At 33.1% G+C, this 17,606-nt stretch overlaps 1 long non-coding RNA gene across 1 annotated transcript; it reads left to right on the forward strand.

Moving 5' to 3' along the window:
- Window positions 1-4,137: 4,137 nt before the first annotated feature.
- Window positions 4,138-14,302, forward strand: LOC123527670 (uncharacterized). Its single transcript, XR_008366924.1, has 3 exons — window positions 4,138-4,585; window positions 9,135-9,367; window positions 12,965-14,302. It is a non-coding gene; the product is annotated as an uncharacterized LOC123527670 (long non-coding RNA).
- The last annotated feature ends 3,304 nt before the right edge of the window (window positions 14,303-17,606 follow it).

Consider the following 17,606-nt stretch of genomic DNA (forward strand, 5'->3'; position numbering starts at 1 on the left):
TTTGTAAAACCTTTGCTAATAATTATAACCGTTTTCGTCTTTCTATAGACATACTTACTCAATTTATGATATATGTATCACTTATCAGTCAAATAGATAAATACTGATGATTTTCCTCGAATATATATATTATGTCATCATAAGATATGAGAAATTTGAAAAGATGTTACTGAAGTGTTAGATTAACAATATTCAGCTTGTTAATTGTTACCTCTTAATATAAAAAAAAATGTTATATTTGATTCACTATTCTGTTTGGCAAAAGTTTCAAAATTTGTTTCAATGATTTCATGTAATAATTTCTTTGAACGATAAAAACAAGTCATTCAAAACAAAGCTTTTATTTTACAGTTAAACTAATCATCATACGTAGCTGCCACATTAAGGAGCAGTAATCCTTATATAAATTAATAGTTCATGTTATTTAAAAAAAACAATTCGATTAAGATTTCGATGAAAATTGATCGAAAACCCTTGTCCGATTATTTTCGATGATCGATTATGAAAATGGACCGATTAACTATCCCTATTTGGTTACTAATTACTGGTTTCAATGCCCTCTTTGGAATGCTGGTTCCTGGTTTTATCAAAGGCTGTGATAAAGATGCGTGTGCCCTATTCGAAGAAAGTTTCCGCTTATGTTTTCCCTTTTTCTGTCTGCTTGGCAAGTGACAGCGTATCAATAATTTTTATTTACTACCAGTCAATATTTCATACTCCTTTTTTCACGAAATACTAAAAAAAAAAAAAAAATAGAATAAATGCTTAAAAAATAATTTGAACTTGTTTAAATAGACCAATAAACTAAGATGCAGGCATTCAGACAGGTAAGGTTTCGACATTCTATTCAAGGACATAACTTCAGATGGTTATAATCTGAAATATACGTGAGTTCTGCAGCGAAAATACGTACTGCACAACTTTAGAAGCGCAGTATTATTCCGCGAAATAACGAGTGTATATTTCTTGATGTATAGCTACAGTTATCTTTCTTATACATATACGAATCTACTCTTATTAATGTTATATACTGGTTGATGAGATAAATATAAGTCAAAGTATCCCGCAGCTAGCACAAAAAATACATGGCGGCCACTCAATCTGATCACCTCGGCCTTTATGCTACGCAATTGTTAACCGGAGAATACGGAAATACCCGATGTTTCACGATTGGGCGGCCACTTATATCGGAACACAGTGTTACTTCCCCTTATCGGTACAGTAGTCTGGATTACCTGCCCCTTAACTGCTACACAGAGGTACTATTAGTATACGACGGGAACCAGGCTAATCGGTACAGTAGTTTGACAATATTCCTGCGCGGAGGTTGGCTTTTTAAAAAAAATATACATATGATTTAGGTCAGTCATTTGCAGATAATATGGTACAGGTCGCGCATGGTGTGCATTTTGGAACATTTTTGCCTCAATATTTAATGTCCTGAAACCGGAGTTTTACTTGATTTTATCATAGAAACAACGGAATCGGCTGGCTGAAAATGTCACACGACGAAGTGCTAAGTATATGCAAAGAGCTATAAAATAAATGTATTTTATACTTCTTTGGTATATGCAATACTTCCGCTCTACAATTCCCTGCCATTTCTCAAAATTGGATTTTCTTATCGCACTGGTATCAACGAAAATTGGTTAAATTTTCAAATTTACTGTCCCTTGCCCCCATATTGATAAATGTATATAGGACCACCAGTAGCTTCACGGTATTTTTTATGTTTATATTTTCGAGAAAATCATCGGCGTTATCGAATGTACTAGAGAAAGTAACTACACAAAGAATAAAGTTCTACCATTTTTATTTTCTGTGTAAGGATTCTTTATTTACTTACGCCGGCCACGTGAGCTGCAAATAAAAAAAATGAATTTCCAATTTTTTATGATTTTCTATCGCGGCCTGTTCCAAATAAGTTAGCAAAATATTTCATGCGTATATTTCTACCTTTAATGGTATTAACCCCAAATTTCCAAATATTTACTCGATTTTATATCGCGAAAATATATGATTTGTCGCTTTGCCTATCTCGCAAGACCGGCGCACATCGGCGTACGCCGTAAAGACCCGGGCAGTGCCGGGAAGCCAAACAAATGTCTATGCAACAACTATCAATAAATGCTTTCTCCGTAAAAATCGTAATGCTGCAGTTCAGTTGAAGATAACAAAACTAGAAAAATATCCTATAATTATGTTCCTAATGGATTCTCATCGATTCTCATCATAAGTGCGCCCAGATCCTAGGCGCGCCTAGGTGTTATGTCTGTTTAATAGCTGACCAACAATTTAGATTAATATGGGATTTAAGTTTCTGTTTGCATAAACATGGGAGTTTAGGCAGTTGACAGTTGTAATAGTGACCAACTCCCCTAAACGGGCACTTAATGGTTATCAATGGTTATACAATTGAACCTGACATAGTGACCACCTGTATTAAGTACGCACTCGCCTTAAGCAGTAAGTCATCTTCCCATATTGACTTTTTGTCTAAGTATCAACTTGTCTTAGCCAACTACCTCCCTTAAACAGCCACATTGTTTCGCTTCCTTGATTGGCTGCTTAGTACGGGTTTGACTGCAACAATAACTTATCACTCTAAAATATATATTTCTTCATGGTAAGCATTATTTTTGCATTGTAAACAAAGTATACATTTTTCTCTACAGCTTATACAGATTAGGACAGGTCGTCATTGTGCTATAAGTGATTAACAGAAAGTCGTTTTTTGGGGTTTTTTTTTTTCGTTGTGGACTCGAAACCTCGACTGTGGTGTAGCACTGTAAAATCTTTCATGTGAGGAAGCCATTCTGGTCGGTGGTTCCACCTAAGTGCCCACCCATGCTTGAAGTACTGCTATGAGCAGCACATGGGGACTTCCTTCATCATTAATAGCTGAAAAGTCGCCAAATGACCAATAATTGTATCGGTGCAGATTATTAGGCAGTCACCAAACCATATAACAAAAAGCCCGGCAAGTTTTGTATAATTCATATATAATGTCAAACACAAAATTCACAAATCGTTTGTCATCATTCTACACAATTCATAAGCCAATGGTCACAAGTCAATATCATGGTTTTCTTAATGCTATATTGTTGGTGTAAATCAAACTTTTCTTGTGATTTGAAATACTTACAAACTACATTTTAAGTCAATATTCTATAGAATGAAAATTGTTTCCTGATGAATATTTTATCTGTTCATAGCAACAAGCTATTGATTAGTTTCCATCATGTAATTGAATATAAGTTATATAAGCCAACGATCCTGCAGAGGACTTTTAAATAAGTTCGGTACTGTCATTTCCATGTAGGTTATGTTGGTTATTAAAATATTTCATATAGTTATAATTACATGTATATATCAAGGGTTCGATCTTTAAAATAAAATGTCCATAATTCAGAAACAGGTAATTCCGTCAGAAACATTTGAAATTATTTCAATCAGCGGGTAAATTCGAGGTTAAAGTACTGATATTACAGTACTGATGGAAGGTTAGTATTTAGATTAATATGTTAGTACGTGTATGAAAAGAATCCATTCCAAAAATGACACAAGCGCCAACAGCGCTTTGATAGTAAGAAACCCAATACATATAGGATTTTTTATTCGGCTAACCATACCATCAATATGATACTGTGATATGGTGATATATACAGTTATGCATTCAAACCCACTCTAAAGTAAAAAGATGTTAAGTAAAGGCATGCAGTCGATAGTTATTCGTAGTAAATTACCGCGTCATTGGTATATTTATTCAAAGTATGTTGAACTATTTTTACTTGGCATGAGTACATTAAGTTTGCGATCAAGGCCACGGCTGCCTCAGGAGTAGGTCAAATTTTCCAGTCTGTAACGGCAATGACGTCAGAGGTGGTAAATTATTCCGCATTGAACTACATTGTACAGCGGAGAGATACGAAATAGTTGTGAGACAGTCTATTCCTGATTAAATCCTGCGCGGTTACATAGAGAAGGTGATTTTTCACCTTCCAAAAATAGGAAGCAATATACGTCAACTCCAGTTCTACTGGAATCTTCAACACATTTCTCCTACATAACTACACTCTTCACGCATCATGTATGCAAATAAGCTGGATTCAAAGTGAGGCTGATTCAAAAAGAGGTTTTATATTGAAATTATTAGTCTGCGGTCTATATTTTACGTGGCATTTTATGCTTCATTGTGTCTGAAAAGGCGGATGGACCGTTATTAAACTTAAACACTGACTGAAATTATTATTCTTTAGCTTGGTTTCTAAAAGGAAAGTCATGGAAATTGTAATTTTCTCTTGCGTTTATTTTCATCTCTTTGCGGCTGTATGTGGGCTAGCAATCAGCTTCGTAACATACGAGTTATACTCAGAAAATGAAATAAACGGAAATACAATTTTTAGTTTTGATACAAGCTCTGCCATGGCTTGTGTTGCCCTCTGTGATAGGACATTTGGGTGTCTTTCGGTAAATTTCCATGAAGACAATGCAAAGTGCTTGCTAACTGATTATTATCCTACCGATAATACAAGATCGAGCGAAACTAGTGTCGGCTGGAAAATATACTTCCGGAGAAACTTTGGTAAGAGTTTTTTTGTCTTGTTAGATCAGTTGGAATACACATATACTCTAACGCAACTGTATAATTATTGTTTTACCAATATATTTTTGATTACTGAGTTAACATTTTTTAAATTCTATATAGATTTAGAAAAAAAAACTTTTGTTAATAAGATGTAATACGGGACCTCACACTTCCGTTTTGTCATTTACCAATGTCTCGCACCGGTCTCGCACATTCAATATCTATAAAACGTGTAAAAGAGAACATATTCTATTACTTGAATACCGGAGTTCCCATTTGCCCAGTTCATAGATTCAGTCTGAACTTAGGACAAGAGTGAGACTGACAAGCTCATCCTCAGTTTCCTTTACAAAGTTTACTGATCTGTTCAAGGCGGTGTTCCTATTTCCAACTTGCTTTTCATAGCAAGCTGCTGGAGGAGCGAGCTTGACGGTAATGTGAGTATATTATTTCCATACATTAATGGATTTGAAAACTGTCGCCGCGAAATGTACCAATTAGTGCGCACCTAGCGGCGATGAAGACAGTGGAAAGAGAAAGTTATTCGATTGCTCAAAATGTATGTCACTAGAGAGTAAAACAGTCTTTTAAATCTTGGACTGAACTTGACACTGGGCACGACAGAGCTGAGGAGTAAATGAAATTAAAGCGGATGCTGTTCTGAATTTAGTTGTTTTACACCTTCATTAATAAACTATAAAACTATACTTAAAGAGTTTGTAATAATTAAATTGAGTACACCGTTTTAAGATTCAGTGTTACAATTACACCCAAGTATGCTAAATTATAAATCCCTACATCTTTTCCATCCTATAACCCTATACTCGACATACTTTTTTAATTTCAAAACAAGTTGTTATAGAAATTCATTGAATGGACAGAATATCTATGCCCCGCCATTCAAAATCTTTTGTACACACTTCTGTGTCCTGACATCACAAAGCGCAGGCATTCGTACGGAAGCTCCGAGGGGACAAGTGTACGTTTTACTTCTTTTTCTGGCCACGAGATTCTTACTCACGGGAACTAAAAATATATATTTTCTTAATAAAACGTTCAAATTATACAAAATGAATATTTTTATCTACTTTAAGATTCGACCGTTCTCAAATTTCAGTGCCAAATATCAATAAAGTCAGAACTTAAAAGCTACTTGCTCAAAGTTGGTGTGGCAGTTTTCAACACGCTCATTTCAACCAAGTTTAACATATGATGTACATAATTATGACACGGAAAAAAATGATAAAGTGAGTGAAAACAAGTAAGAAGAAGGACGTTGATTTTCTCCAGTATTTCAAAAGCGTTACAAATGGTTTACCCCCTGCTTTACAAATGTTTGGTAACTAATCGGGATATCTTGCAAAATGTTGTTATGTTTATTTGCTATCAAAACACTTATTTGGTGTAATTACTAATACAAAATAATTTAAAGGTTTTTTTATTCTTTATTGTGTGGCTATAGTTCGAAGGTAAAATCATATAACTTCCACCACATTTTCCGGACGGAACGGACGTCAGCTAAAATGTATTTCATTTTCATTATACAATTGCATTGACTACATTTTAAAATGATATCGTATTCCCCATGCATTCTAGGATCAGCTGAACTTGATAACATTTTTTTTCAAATGACAAAAAGTCCCGTTATGTAGTCCGCATAGCAAGTCTATAGATTGTACGGATGGACACAATTCATATACATTATATTTTTAATTTAGAAGAATTTACCGTGTCCGCTAAAGCTTTTTAGCCACAATTTCTTTCTTTTATTTAATCTACAATGTATATTTTAGTGCTTATTTGCGGCCTGACATAGCTGCGCCGTTTGATCCCACAGGACCATAATAAAACATTTATTTTGTATGGCAAGAAAATATAACTTAACAAGTCTCCTTATTTCTTTCTTTATTTTGTTTTATTTTTCTTTTTTGGTATTTTTGTTTGAGAAAGACAGCTTTTTTTAAGAATAATTGTACACTCCCGGTGATCCACCTGACCTTAGTCGCCGGTCATTACGTCATCGTCGTGTATTTTGTTGTTGTTGTTATATTTAAATACATTTAGCTAAAAAAGTCAAACCCTGCGATAACAATTCATGTTTCAACACACTGTTTCAAGGATAAATGTATCACAGTCTGATTTAACAGGGGATCGATTGGATCGATTGGATCGATCCCTCTACGATAACATGAAACTATGCTATTAAATAAAAAAAAATCTGTGTCCTTCCGATAGCTTCGGAATTTTTGGACGTGTTAATAAAGATAAACACAACATGTCGAACCGCAACGTTCGTACATTGTTATGACGGATTAAACATTGCAGAAGTACTGGAATAGAAATATGCAGGATGAAGCTTCTTGACATTTCCTAAAGATAATACGGAAGTAAAATTCAAATGTGTGGTATTATTGACAAAGTTCTAGTTTATTATTAAACACTTTCAGCGCATAAATAACTACTTGAAAAAACCATGGACTTCTATGAAGCTAAAGAATTGTTTCAACCATAAAGCTGCGCATGAATAATTAACATTGAAAAACTAAGGGACGTTTTAAAGTGTGTTGATTTGTGATGAGTTTTATTCTGTTTTATTTGTCATGCAAAGCGGTTTTTAACAAAAAAAGATGTAACATAATTCTACTGAATGGAAAATGGCATTTTAGAATTTACAATTTATATTAACTGACAACACAGCATTGTTTCACAAACTATATTTGTACACGCAATGAATAATTAATTTGAATGCTTTGCCTTCATTAGAGTCTTTGTATGCCCGCAGGTTATGGTAGCAAAAACAATGCAGTATAACATTGACGGCAGTTTTTTTCAAATGAAAACAGCCTCAACTACAGTGCGCAAAAAGTGAATATAAGCACATTTTACAAACTCATTTCACAATCGTGAAATCGGACACGTCGATAAGTTTATAAAAAAATCCCAATATCGAAGTGTAAAATTTCTGATCACACACACGTTCAGCTCTTTCAGACTGAATTAAACGATCGTGCATAATATTATAATGGTTGGATTCCGAGTAAAGTACTGGTTTGATGTCGATAAATGTCTCGGTTTTGTACTCTTTGTAATGGTTGTGACAGCTGAAGATGAGTCTATCAGTTCGGCAGTTTGTATATTGTTAAGAAGAAATAAAAAGACGGCATTTAATTAGATCTATACCACACATTTTTTTGTGCAAAAAAATACTGATTTTATTAAGTATAATGTGGCTAGATACAGATATGCTCACTCGTAAATTGTTCAAAATAACATTTTTTTTATACACTCAGGGACTATGGTGGTTTCTTCTGTGATATTAAAATGGGAACGTTGTCTTTTGTGCATGTTTAGCCCTTGTTGTAATTCACGTCATACAAAATTCACTGAGCGCATTTGCAAAAATTAAATTTTATTATATGTCCAAAATGATATTGAAATAATGACAAACTCATGAGCAAGCATTCTTGTCATAATTTCCGACTTTCATTGAATTAAAGTCATATACACTAAAATCAGTAAATCAATCAATGAATCAATCAATTACGTCAACGTAAACTTTAATCATTTTAAAACTGGCCAATTTATTTATACTTTAAGTATGAAACGACTTAAACGGATGGTTGATATTCTCTTCCGTCGACGAAACCCGAATCTCTGTATATCCCAATAAAACTAATCCGAATATGAGCTGCATGAGCGATAGTCACGCTTCATTCAACACAGAAACAGTAGCCGTCTTAATACCCTTATTTATTAATATATGCATTATGAAACTATATATGGGGCTTTTTAAAGTCTTTGACTGTACATTTTCGAAGACATTTGCGAAGAATATATGACCTAATTAGGTACCTCAGGCACTACATCTACGTACAAGAATGAAAAAGAAATACCTTTTTGTCTGGAAATGAGTTTTGTCATACTGTCTCAGTTGAGTAGACGATTCTGTTTTTCGTGTCTCGGTTGTAGGTCGAGACCGTACCAGTTTCGGAACGAGAGCGGTGACGTTTTAGATACACTATTTATGGACGAGTCGGTAGACAATGAACAAATATTGCGTTTAATGAGGGCTCATGCGTTTAATGAGGGCTCAATGATACTACAGATTAAAACAAGAACTGCAATGACCGAAACGTTCAGGGAAAACACTAACAATGTTCAGGCGCTCAATAAACAATTATTTTTATGCACTTCATAAGCATGATATTTATGCATTTACTAAATTATGATTAAGATAAGTATGAAACTGGATTCGAAGTTTTGATTCTCATTTGTTCTATAAAATGTATAGAAGTTCTTCTTGCAATAATTAAAATATATCATCGGGGATTACATATTTATCATGGCTATATAAGAAGAGAAACTACATGGAAATTAATTTTGAAGTTTTAAACAATATGCTTACAAAAGAAGAAATCGATATTTCAATTTCTTACTTCACCTTAAATGATATATATTCATGCATGCATCCTTAGATTTTTTACCGTTTTTTTTTATAATTTAAAATTGTAGGTAAAATCTCTACACGGTATTTTATATATTGTAGATATAGACCTTTTAGAGGGAGCTTCAGCCTGGCAGTCCTCTACTTGGGTCTATTTGGGCATTCCGCAATCCGCTGACCTTGCTATTGATGGTAACAGCTAGCTAGTGTTTGTGATTCCGGTACCGAGTACTCGACTGCCCACACCGATAGTGGTTTCTCTTACTGGGCAGTGGAATTTGGTACACCCGGTCCTGTGAAGGGGGTCGAAATCTACTTTCGGACATTCTGTTGCTGTAAGAAACTTATATATCTAAAAAAAGTACATCTTGTTCAAACACTATTACTAAAGCGATCGATTGCTCGTTGGTCGTATTTGATAAATTCTACTATGAATTCACCAGATATCACCAGGTATATTTCACTATGAATTTTTCAGGTATGTTTCTCTATTAATTAAACATGTATAGTTCATTATGAATTTACCAGGTATATTTCTCTATGAATTCGAAAGGTATATTTCACTATGGATTCACCAGGTATATTTCACTATGGATTCACCAGGTATATTTCACTATGAATTTACCAGGTATATTTCATTATGGATTCACCAGACCTGTATATTTCACTATGGATTCACCAGGTATATTTCACTATGAATTTACCAGGTATATTTCATTATGGATGCACCAGACTTGTATATTTCACTATGGATTCACCAGGTATATTTCACTATGGATTCACCAGGTATAGTTCACTATGAATTTACCAGGTATATTTCATTATGAATTCACCAGACCTGTATATTTCACTATGGATTCACCAGGTATATTTCACTATGGATTCACCAGGTATATTTCACTATGAATTCGAAAGGTATATTTCACTATGAATTTACCAGGTATATTTCACTATGAATTCACCAGGTATATTTCACTATGAATTCACCATGTATATTTCACCATGAATTTACCAGGAATATTTCACTATGAATTCACCATGTATATTTCACCATGAATTTACCAGGTATATTTCACTATGGATTTACCAGGTATATTTCACTATGGATTTACCATGTATATTTCACTATGAATTCGAAAGGTATATTTCACCATGAATTTACCAGGTATATTTCACTATGAATTTACCAGGTATATTTCACTATGAATTCACCATGTATATTTCACTATGAATTCACCAGGTATATTTCACTATGGATTCACCAGGTATATTTCACTATGAATTCGAAAGGTATATTTCACTATGAATTTACCAGGTATATTTCACTATGAATTCACCATGTATATTTCACTATGGATTCACCAGGTATATTTCACTATGAATTCGAAAGGTATATTTCACTATGAATTTACCAGGTATATTTCACTATGAATTTACCAGGTATATTTCACTATGGATTCACCAGGTATATTTCACTATGAATTCGAAAGGTATATTTCACTATGAATTTACCAGGTATATTTCACTATGAATTCACCAGGTATATTTCACTATGGATTCACCAGGTATATTTCACTATGAATTTACCAGGTATATTTCACTATGAATTTACCAGGTATATTTCACTATGAATTCACCAGGTATATTTCACTATGAATTTACCAGGTATATTTCACTATGAATGAATTTACCAGGTATATTTCACTATGGATTCACCAGGTATATTTCACTATGAATTTACCAGGTATATTTCACTATGGATTCACCAGGTATATTTCACTATGAATTCACCAGGTATATTTCACCATGAATTCACCAGGTATATTTCACTATGAATTCACCATGTATATTTCACCATGAATTTACCAGGTATATTTCACTATGGATTCACCATGTATATTTCACTATGAATTCACCATGTATATTTCACTATGAATTTACCAGGTATATTTCACTATGGATTCACCATGTATATTTCACTACGAATTTACCAGGTATATTTCACTATGAATTTACCAGGTATATTTCACTATGAATTCACCAGGTATATTTCACTATCGATTTACCAGGTATATTTCACTACGAATTTACCAGGTATATTTCACTATGAATTTACCAGGTATATTTCACTATGGATTTACCAGGTATATTTCACTATGGATTCACCAGGTATATTTCACTACGAATTTGCCAGGTATATTTCACTACGAATTTACCAGGTTTGTTCACTGTAATATTTCACTAATATTTCACTCTAATATTTCAATAAATTCACAGAACAGCATGTATCAAAGAAATGATGCTTTGTAATTTGCAGCATTGGGACAGAATCATTTATTTACTTTTTCTGCCACCCCACCAAACCCACTGTCCGTTATAACTAAGTTATAATAATCCAACTCCAACATCATGTTTCCATTTTCTATCATCAAAAATTGACTTTTCTCATAGCAAGAAGAGTCGTTTTTTTGATATCAAAAGAAATTCTGATATCAAAAACGTTTTTTTTTTATACAAATAACAGGAATTTCTAATATCAAGAAATCAATTATTTGATATCAAGTCATGTTTTTCTTGATATCAAGAAATGCTTTTTTTTTATATCAGAAAAAGCATTTCTTGACATCAACAATTACTTTTTACATCAGAAAATAGTTCTTGATATCATGAGTTCGAATTCTTAATATCAAGAAACAAGTTTTTTTATATATATAAAAATGTCTAAACTATAGCGAAATTGCGCTCCATATATTAGAAGGTAGTCTCTAATAAACACAAATGCAGTGTATTTTCACCTTATCGATACAGATTGTTTAACAATACAGTTAGTACACGGAGGTTGATTCCCTAAGTGATGCTAGTGATTTCGATAAAGTCATTTACAGGGTGTTATTCCGACACTGATTTCATGATCATTGACAAAACTGATATTCGCCTACCTATTTCATACGATTTCAAAAAGTTTTATTTCACTTTTAATTCTCAAAAACATTTTTGTCATCAATGTTTTATTAAAACCCACTCAGTTCTATAAAAGGCTAAGTTGTAAATGGCTAATGACATTTTCGTTGCTAGTAGATCTTTTTCTAATTACTCAGAACCCTTTCAGTAAAGTATTTGGCATATATATATAGATCTAGGCCGTATTTTCATAATTTTGTATATATCTTATAGATAGATAGAATTTCAGACTCCTGTGGTATTTGGCTGTCGTTACATCAGCTGTTTTATAAATATTTGGCGGTGGGTGTGATAATATTTGTTTTTATTATTTATAAATGTTTTTCAGTGAATTATTGAAACATTTGTGTGAAATACTATCAGATATTCCACAGTGAAGAATATCAAATACATTTTTACTGGTAGATCTACTAAACTATGAAATTGGTAAAGTTAGTCAAAACATGAAATAAAAAGAAAATTTGTTTGTTTTATATGTAAGATCAATATATCTTTCACTCATGAACATCATCTGGTGATTATGTCACTCATGAAATATTGCATCCAGTGTTCACTTGTGAAATATATTTCAATCTTACACTGAAACAACAACATTAATATCCTCTTTAGATTACATTTCTTTCATCTAATGGCCTAGACATGTATACGTAGTCCCAATGCCTGACTCTAGTTACCTCCCCTGACGGTCCGTCCAATGTGTAACTCTAGTTACCTCCCATGACGGTCCGTCCACGTAATATCAGACTGAAATGAAATGAAAGTGATAATTACGTCACGAGTTGGAATTAGACATATGTATTTAAAAAAAAATTGACAAAGATAAGGTTTTTACGTCTTCTTTTAGTTCCATAAAGGAAACAAATTGCAACACTTTTACGTGGAATCAATGAAATATTTTTTTTAGTTTGAACGGTGTGTATATATTATTCTGTTTAGCCTAGATCTATTTGTATACTTGCATTATTTTTCAGTCTATTCCCGCAACACCAATTTCACCGTCACTGTATCGAAGAGCCGTGATGACGTCACTAATGACGTTGGAGTACCCTGCGGTACATATTACGGACCGGCAATTGATAAAGCACCCTTCCGCCTTACAATCGAATGTGAGAGCACAATTTACGGCAAGTTCTTGACAATCAAACACGAGATGGCGGATGTAATGATGTTGTGTGAAGTCATTGTTCAAACACCGTAGTGACTTTGAGGGGCATGCCTCCAGATGAATATCAAAATTTATAATTTCTAAGCAGTTAGTAACCAAAATCAGATATAAAACCAATAGATCGATCTAATCAATATCACTGAAGTTGATACGAATATAATTCAAAGTATACAAATCATATTTTTATTGTTTTCTGTATGTCTGACAGACGATACCAATGTTTCTATAAATAAGTTACTAACTAGACCTTTTTATATTCATCACGCTTTAGTAATCGTGTAATGCTTGCCAACTAGAAAATCATGGTAATTCGCATAAGGAACAGCAAATGTAAATGACACAGGTGAGAAATCAAGTTTTTTAGGCCCGCATAGAGTTAAATGTTTTTCGACATAGATATTTGTAAGTTAGAAGAATTTATTCCACCATCAATTTAAGATGAAAGTAACACACAACCAAAGTGTTATGGTAATATAAAGCTTTAATAACAGAAACTGATTATCCACTGCGTTAATCTTACCATTGTTTTCATGCAAAAGTGTGTATTAGCCTAATATTGATTTATGCATGTGAAATTGTCATGCAGGGCCTTAAATTTGTGCACTGGTTTTTTCCATGTCAGTCTTCAGTACATCCATTAGCATAATGAGAAAAGCATGCACAATAAGTAGGCATAATTTGAATAGTCTGGATATGTAGCTTTAAATGAAAGCCTTCATAAATCTCGAAACAAATTGACATCTATTTGGAGGCGTGATGCTTTAAATTTTAATGACTTAATATTCTTGAATATTTATGTCTATTTTGGCACTAAATCATTTTCACAAGTTCATTTTCTGGTGTAATAATAGCAACTGTAATGATGTCTTAAAGACCCGCCACAGAATAACTGTATTCTTTTGTGTTTCCATGATGGTAATTATACATTATTTGCATAAAAAAAGAGAAATAGACAACATGTTTATACTATCGTTTGATTGTTATGGTTCTCATGCATCGTTGAACTCAAAAAGGTTGTCAATGATAGAAGTTAAGTACATACTGTAATGTTATACAAAAATATTTTCTGTATTGAAACGTTTTAACGAAGAAAAATCATAATTATCAAACATGTTAACGTTTAAGTTATCGTGCGGGATTTATATCTAGTGTAACGTTTTAGTGCCACACAAATCCCGTCAGTGAAAAGCTAGCTCATCACCAAAGGTATTTAATGTGCATATATACTGTATTACTCAATGACATGCAGTTACAATTTGATATCATAGAATTTTTCCCTTTATGCATTCGTACGTTACTTACTTTCCTCCAGAATCTCGTCCGAGATTTGCCTGAGGAAATACAATAAGGTAAGCAACTCAGTCCGGCAGTTGACTTATTCCAGTGCCACCATTGTAACGTTTTATGCACACAAATCCGTCATGAAAAGCTAGTTCATCACAAAGGTGATTTAATGTGTATATATGTCATCTTACTCAATGACAATTGACAGGTTTACAATTTGTATCAAGGAATTAAATTTCCTTTAGCATTCAGTAATCGTTACATTAGTTCTATATTGACAGTGGTATATGTTGGGCTAAGACAATATGTTTACTGTGTTAACATTTTATTGAAGTAATGTAACAGCATACACAGTACTTGATGTATTTAGATAAGTTTAGACCACTTTTTTTACAGTGTGTGACAGTTATTTATCTATGTTTTTAGAGCTGTACTGAAAAGAGATTTACTGAATAAGTTTGCAGATGAAGTTTAATCCTCTGCCGGAGAAAACATTATTTGAGGCCCCAACAAACATAGATTTTATATAACATAAATATTAGCGTCTGAAAAAGTTGGAAAAATCTTACTTTAATATTTATCTACATGTACGGAATGAACTCTGAATTGTTAAAATATTATAATATACTAAACGGTAGGATTTTAGTCTGTTTTAAATATGCTTTTTAATATCGAATTCAGACAATATTGCAAACATAAATATACTGTAAAGTAAGATACATTAATTGTCTGAGAAATGAATAAAGGATGTTATAAATGTACAATCATAGGACATATGGCGACATTCAAATGATAGCGCGCATGTAAGCTTTCAGTTAATTAATCATTGCGGTCTTAGTAACGTATGATTCGTAGCGAACGTTTCATTTTAACTTTGCACTGAGTATGTGTTCTGCAATGCTGAAAGTTTGAAATATTCAGGCATTGCACGTATTGTATCAAATCTACAGTTAATAAAATAATTATCAATTTTCTAAAGCAGAAATCATCAACAAATGCTAATATGTGCTATCTAAACTGTGATGTTAAAATAGGCAAGATTCTTTCACAGTAGTTCGTCGACATCCGATAATTCAGTATAGCAACATGGTTGGTGTAACAAAATTGTACTGGTTATGATTCATTTCAAGGAAGCATGGTTTATTCAAATTAAAAACATACAAATGCCACCGTTGGCGTGTTTGCAATGTTACTATTACTGTTTTAAAAGTTAATTTAATAAGCTTAAGTTTTCAAGGCAAGTCATAATAAATTTGATTAAGTTAAAGATAATATTCTGAACAGTTGTCAGTCTAAACAGTCTTAACAACTCATCGAAAAGCTGATGAATGATCAAATATTTCAAACATTTTAAGCTGTCGGAATTGGTGAAAGAAATTAAACGTTAAGCTTATACAACGGATAGATAACATTATATCATCTTGAACAATAACGACAACTCATCACAGGAAGTGCAAACATTATTTGAAAGTTACTCGAAAGATTCTAAGATTATTCCATTTGTATGTGTTTTTATCTTGAAAGGATGTTTGAATAATAGACATAATTGTTCTTATTCTATAGACGTGTGTTTATCTTATAGACGTGTTTCCTGTTATAGACATATATTTTCATGTTATAGTGCATTTTATTTGACCTGGCGGGGCGTGGTTTCGCGACGGTCCATTACATTATTGTGCAGGGTATGTAGTACATGTAACCAATGTAGCGTTGAATTTCAGTCGTTTGTTACGGAAGATTACGGAATTAAACTATTATATTCCTTTAACTATTTTGCTCGTTTTTTTGAGATTACCGTTATTTGCATAAGTCAGAGATTAACCCCGCCCCGCCAGGTCGAATAAAACGCACTATATAGAAGTGTTATTTTTATTTCATAGACGTGGTGTGCATAGTTATAGATTTTATATGGACGCGAAGCAATTTTATGCGCTTGAGTTTGATAGTTACAGTTTTAGGAAAATGAAACAGCTCAATAACTACACTGTTTGACTCAAATAGTAGTAGGTAACAAGGTAGCGTTGAGAGACAAAGCGAGTTGAAAAACGTAATAATAAAAAGTAAATAAATAAAACCGCGCTTAACATTTGGCCATGTTTGTATTTTAAGCGTGTTTGAAGAAATTTATTACAAAAAATGTATTGCAAACATGTAGAGTAAGGTAAACAGGTAGCAGAATATATATTTCGCTTGGTTGAATATTGTTGAATATGCATTATCTTTGAATATCGGTGCATAAGTGAATGCAATTGTGAATTATCAATATGCAATCTATTTCTACAATTGGGAAAACTGGTAGCATTAGTTTGATCATAGTTTGCTTTTGATGTTCCATAATATAAGATTGTTTCACTGGTTGTAGGTGCAGATGGGAATATCCGGCCTCGAGGGTAACTGTTTAAGGCGGTAACGAGGCTATGCCGAGTTACCGCGTAAACAGTTACCCGAGAGCCGGACATTCCCATCTGCACCTACAGTCAGTGATAGAACCTTTTTCTTGCATACCATATTTAAGAAATAATAGTAAAAATCAAATCAAACAAACGACTTTCGTTTTAGAACTATTTTCTTCCAGCAGGGTATTTAAACAAAGTGCGGGAAATCAACGTCCGTAAACAGGAAAGACGTCATGACGTTTCAAAGACAAATAACAATGTTTAGTTCCGGTTTTCTTTTGTCACTTGCAGCGTAACGTTATGTATTTTTGATAAACTTACGTTTTTTGAATCGAGATATATACTATAAGGAAAAAAGAGGAACCATAAAGGTGTATTCCGTTTTATGAAAAAAGCTATAAATAACTACATAAATCTGCTACATATTTATAGTTCGTAATATGTCATTTACAGCACGAGAGTCATCTTACACACAGGTGGAGTTTTCCAGCACCGGTGAAAATACCGGAAATCCCCGTCCGGTATGCAAGAATATATTGATCGAAATTATCTATATATACAATCTGATGTTAGATAACATCTGAAAACCTCATTACTATGAATATTCTCAATTGATTAGGATAGTGATGTAACACAATGATAGCCCGCACGGCACAATCGTTGTGTTTATTTACACTGCAATAATAGTTTTATGTGCAGTCTGTTATTTTTTTGGGTAGAAAATTCAAAGGCTTCTTAGAAATATCAATAATTTTGTTTTTACATGGT

Source organism: Mercenaria mercenaria, chromosome 14, assembly GCF_021730395.1.
Source record: "Mercenaria mercenaria strain notata chromosome 14, MADL_Memer_1, whole genome shotgun sequence".
Classification (NCBI taxonomy): Eukaryota; Metazoa; Mollusca; class Bivalvia; order Venerida; family Veneridae; genus Mercenaria; species Mercenaria mercenaria.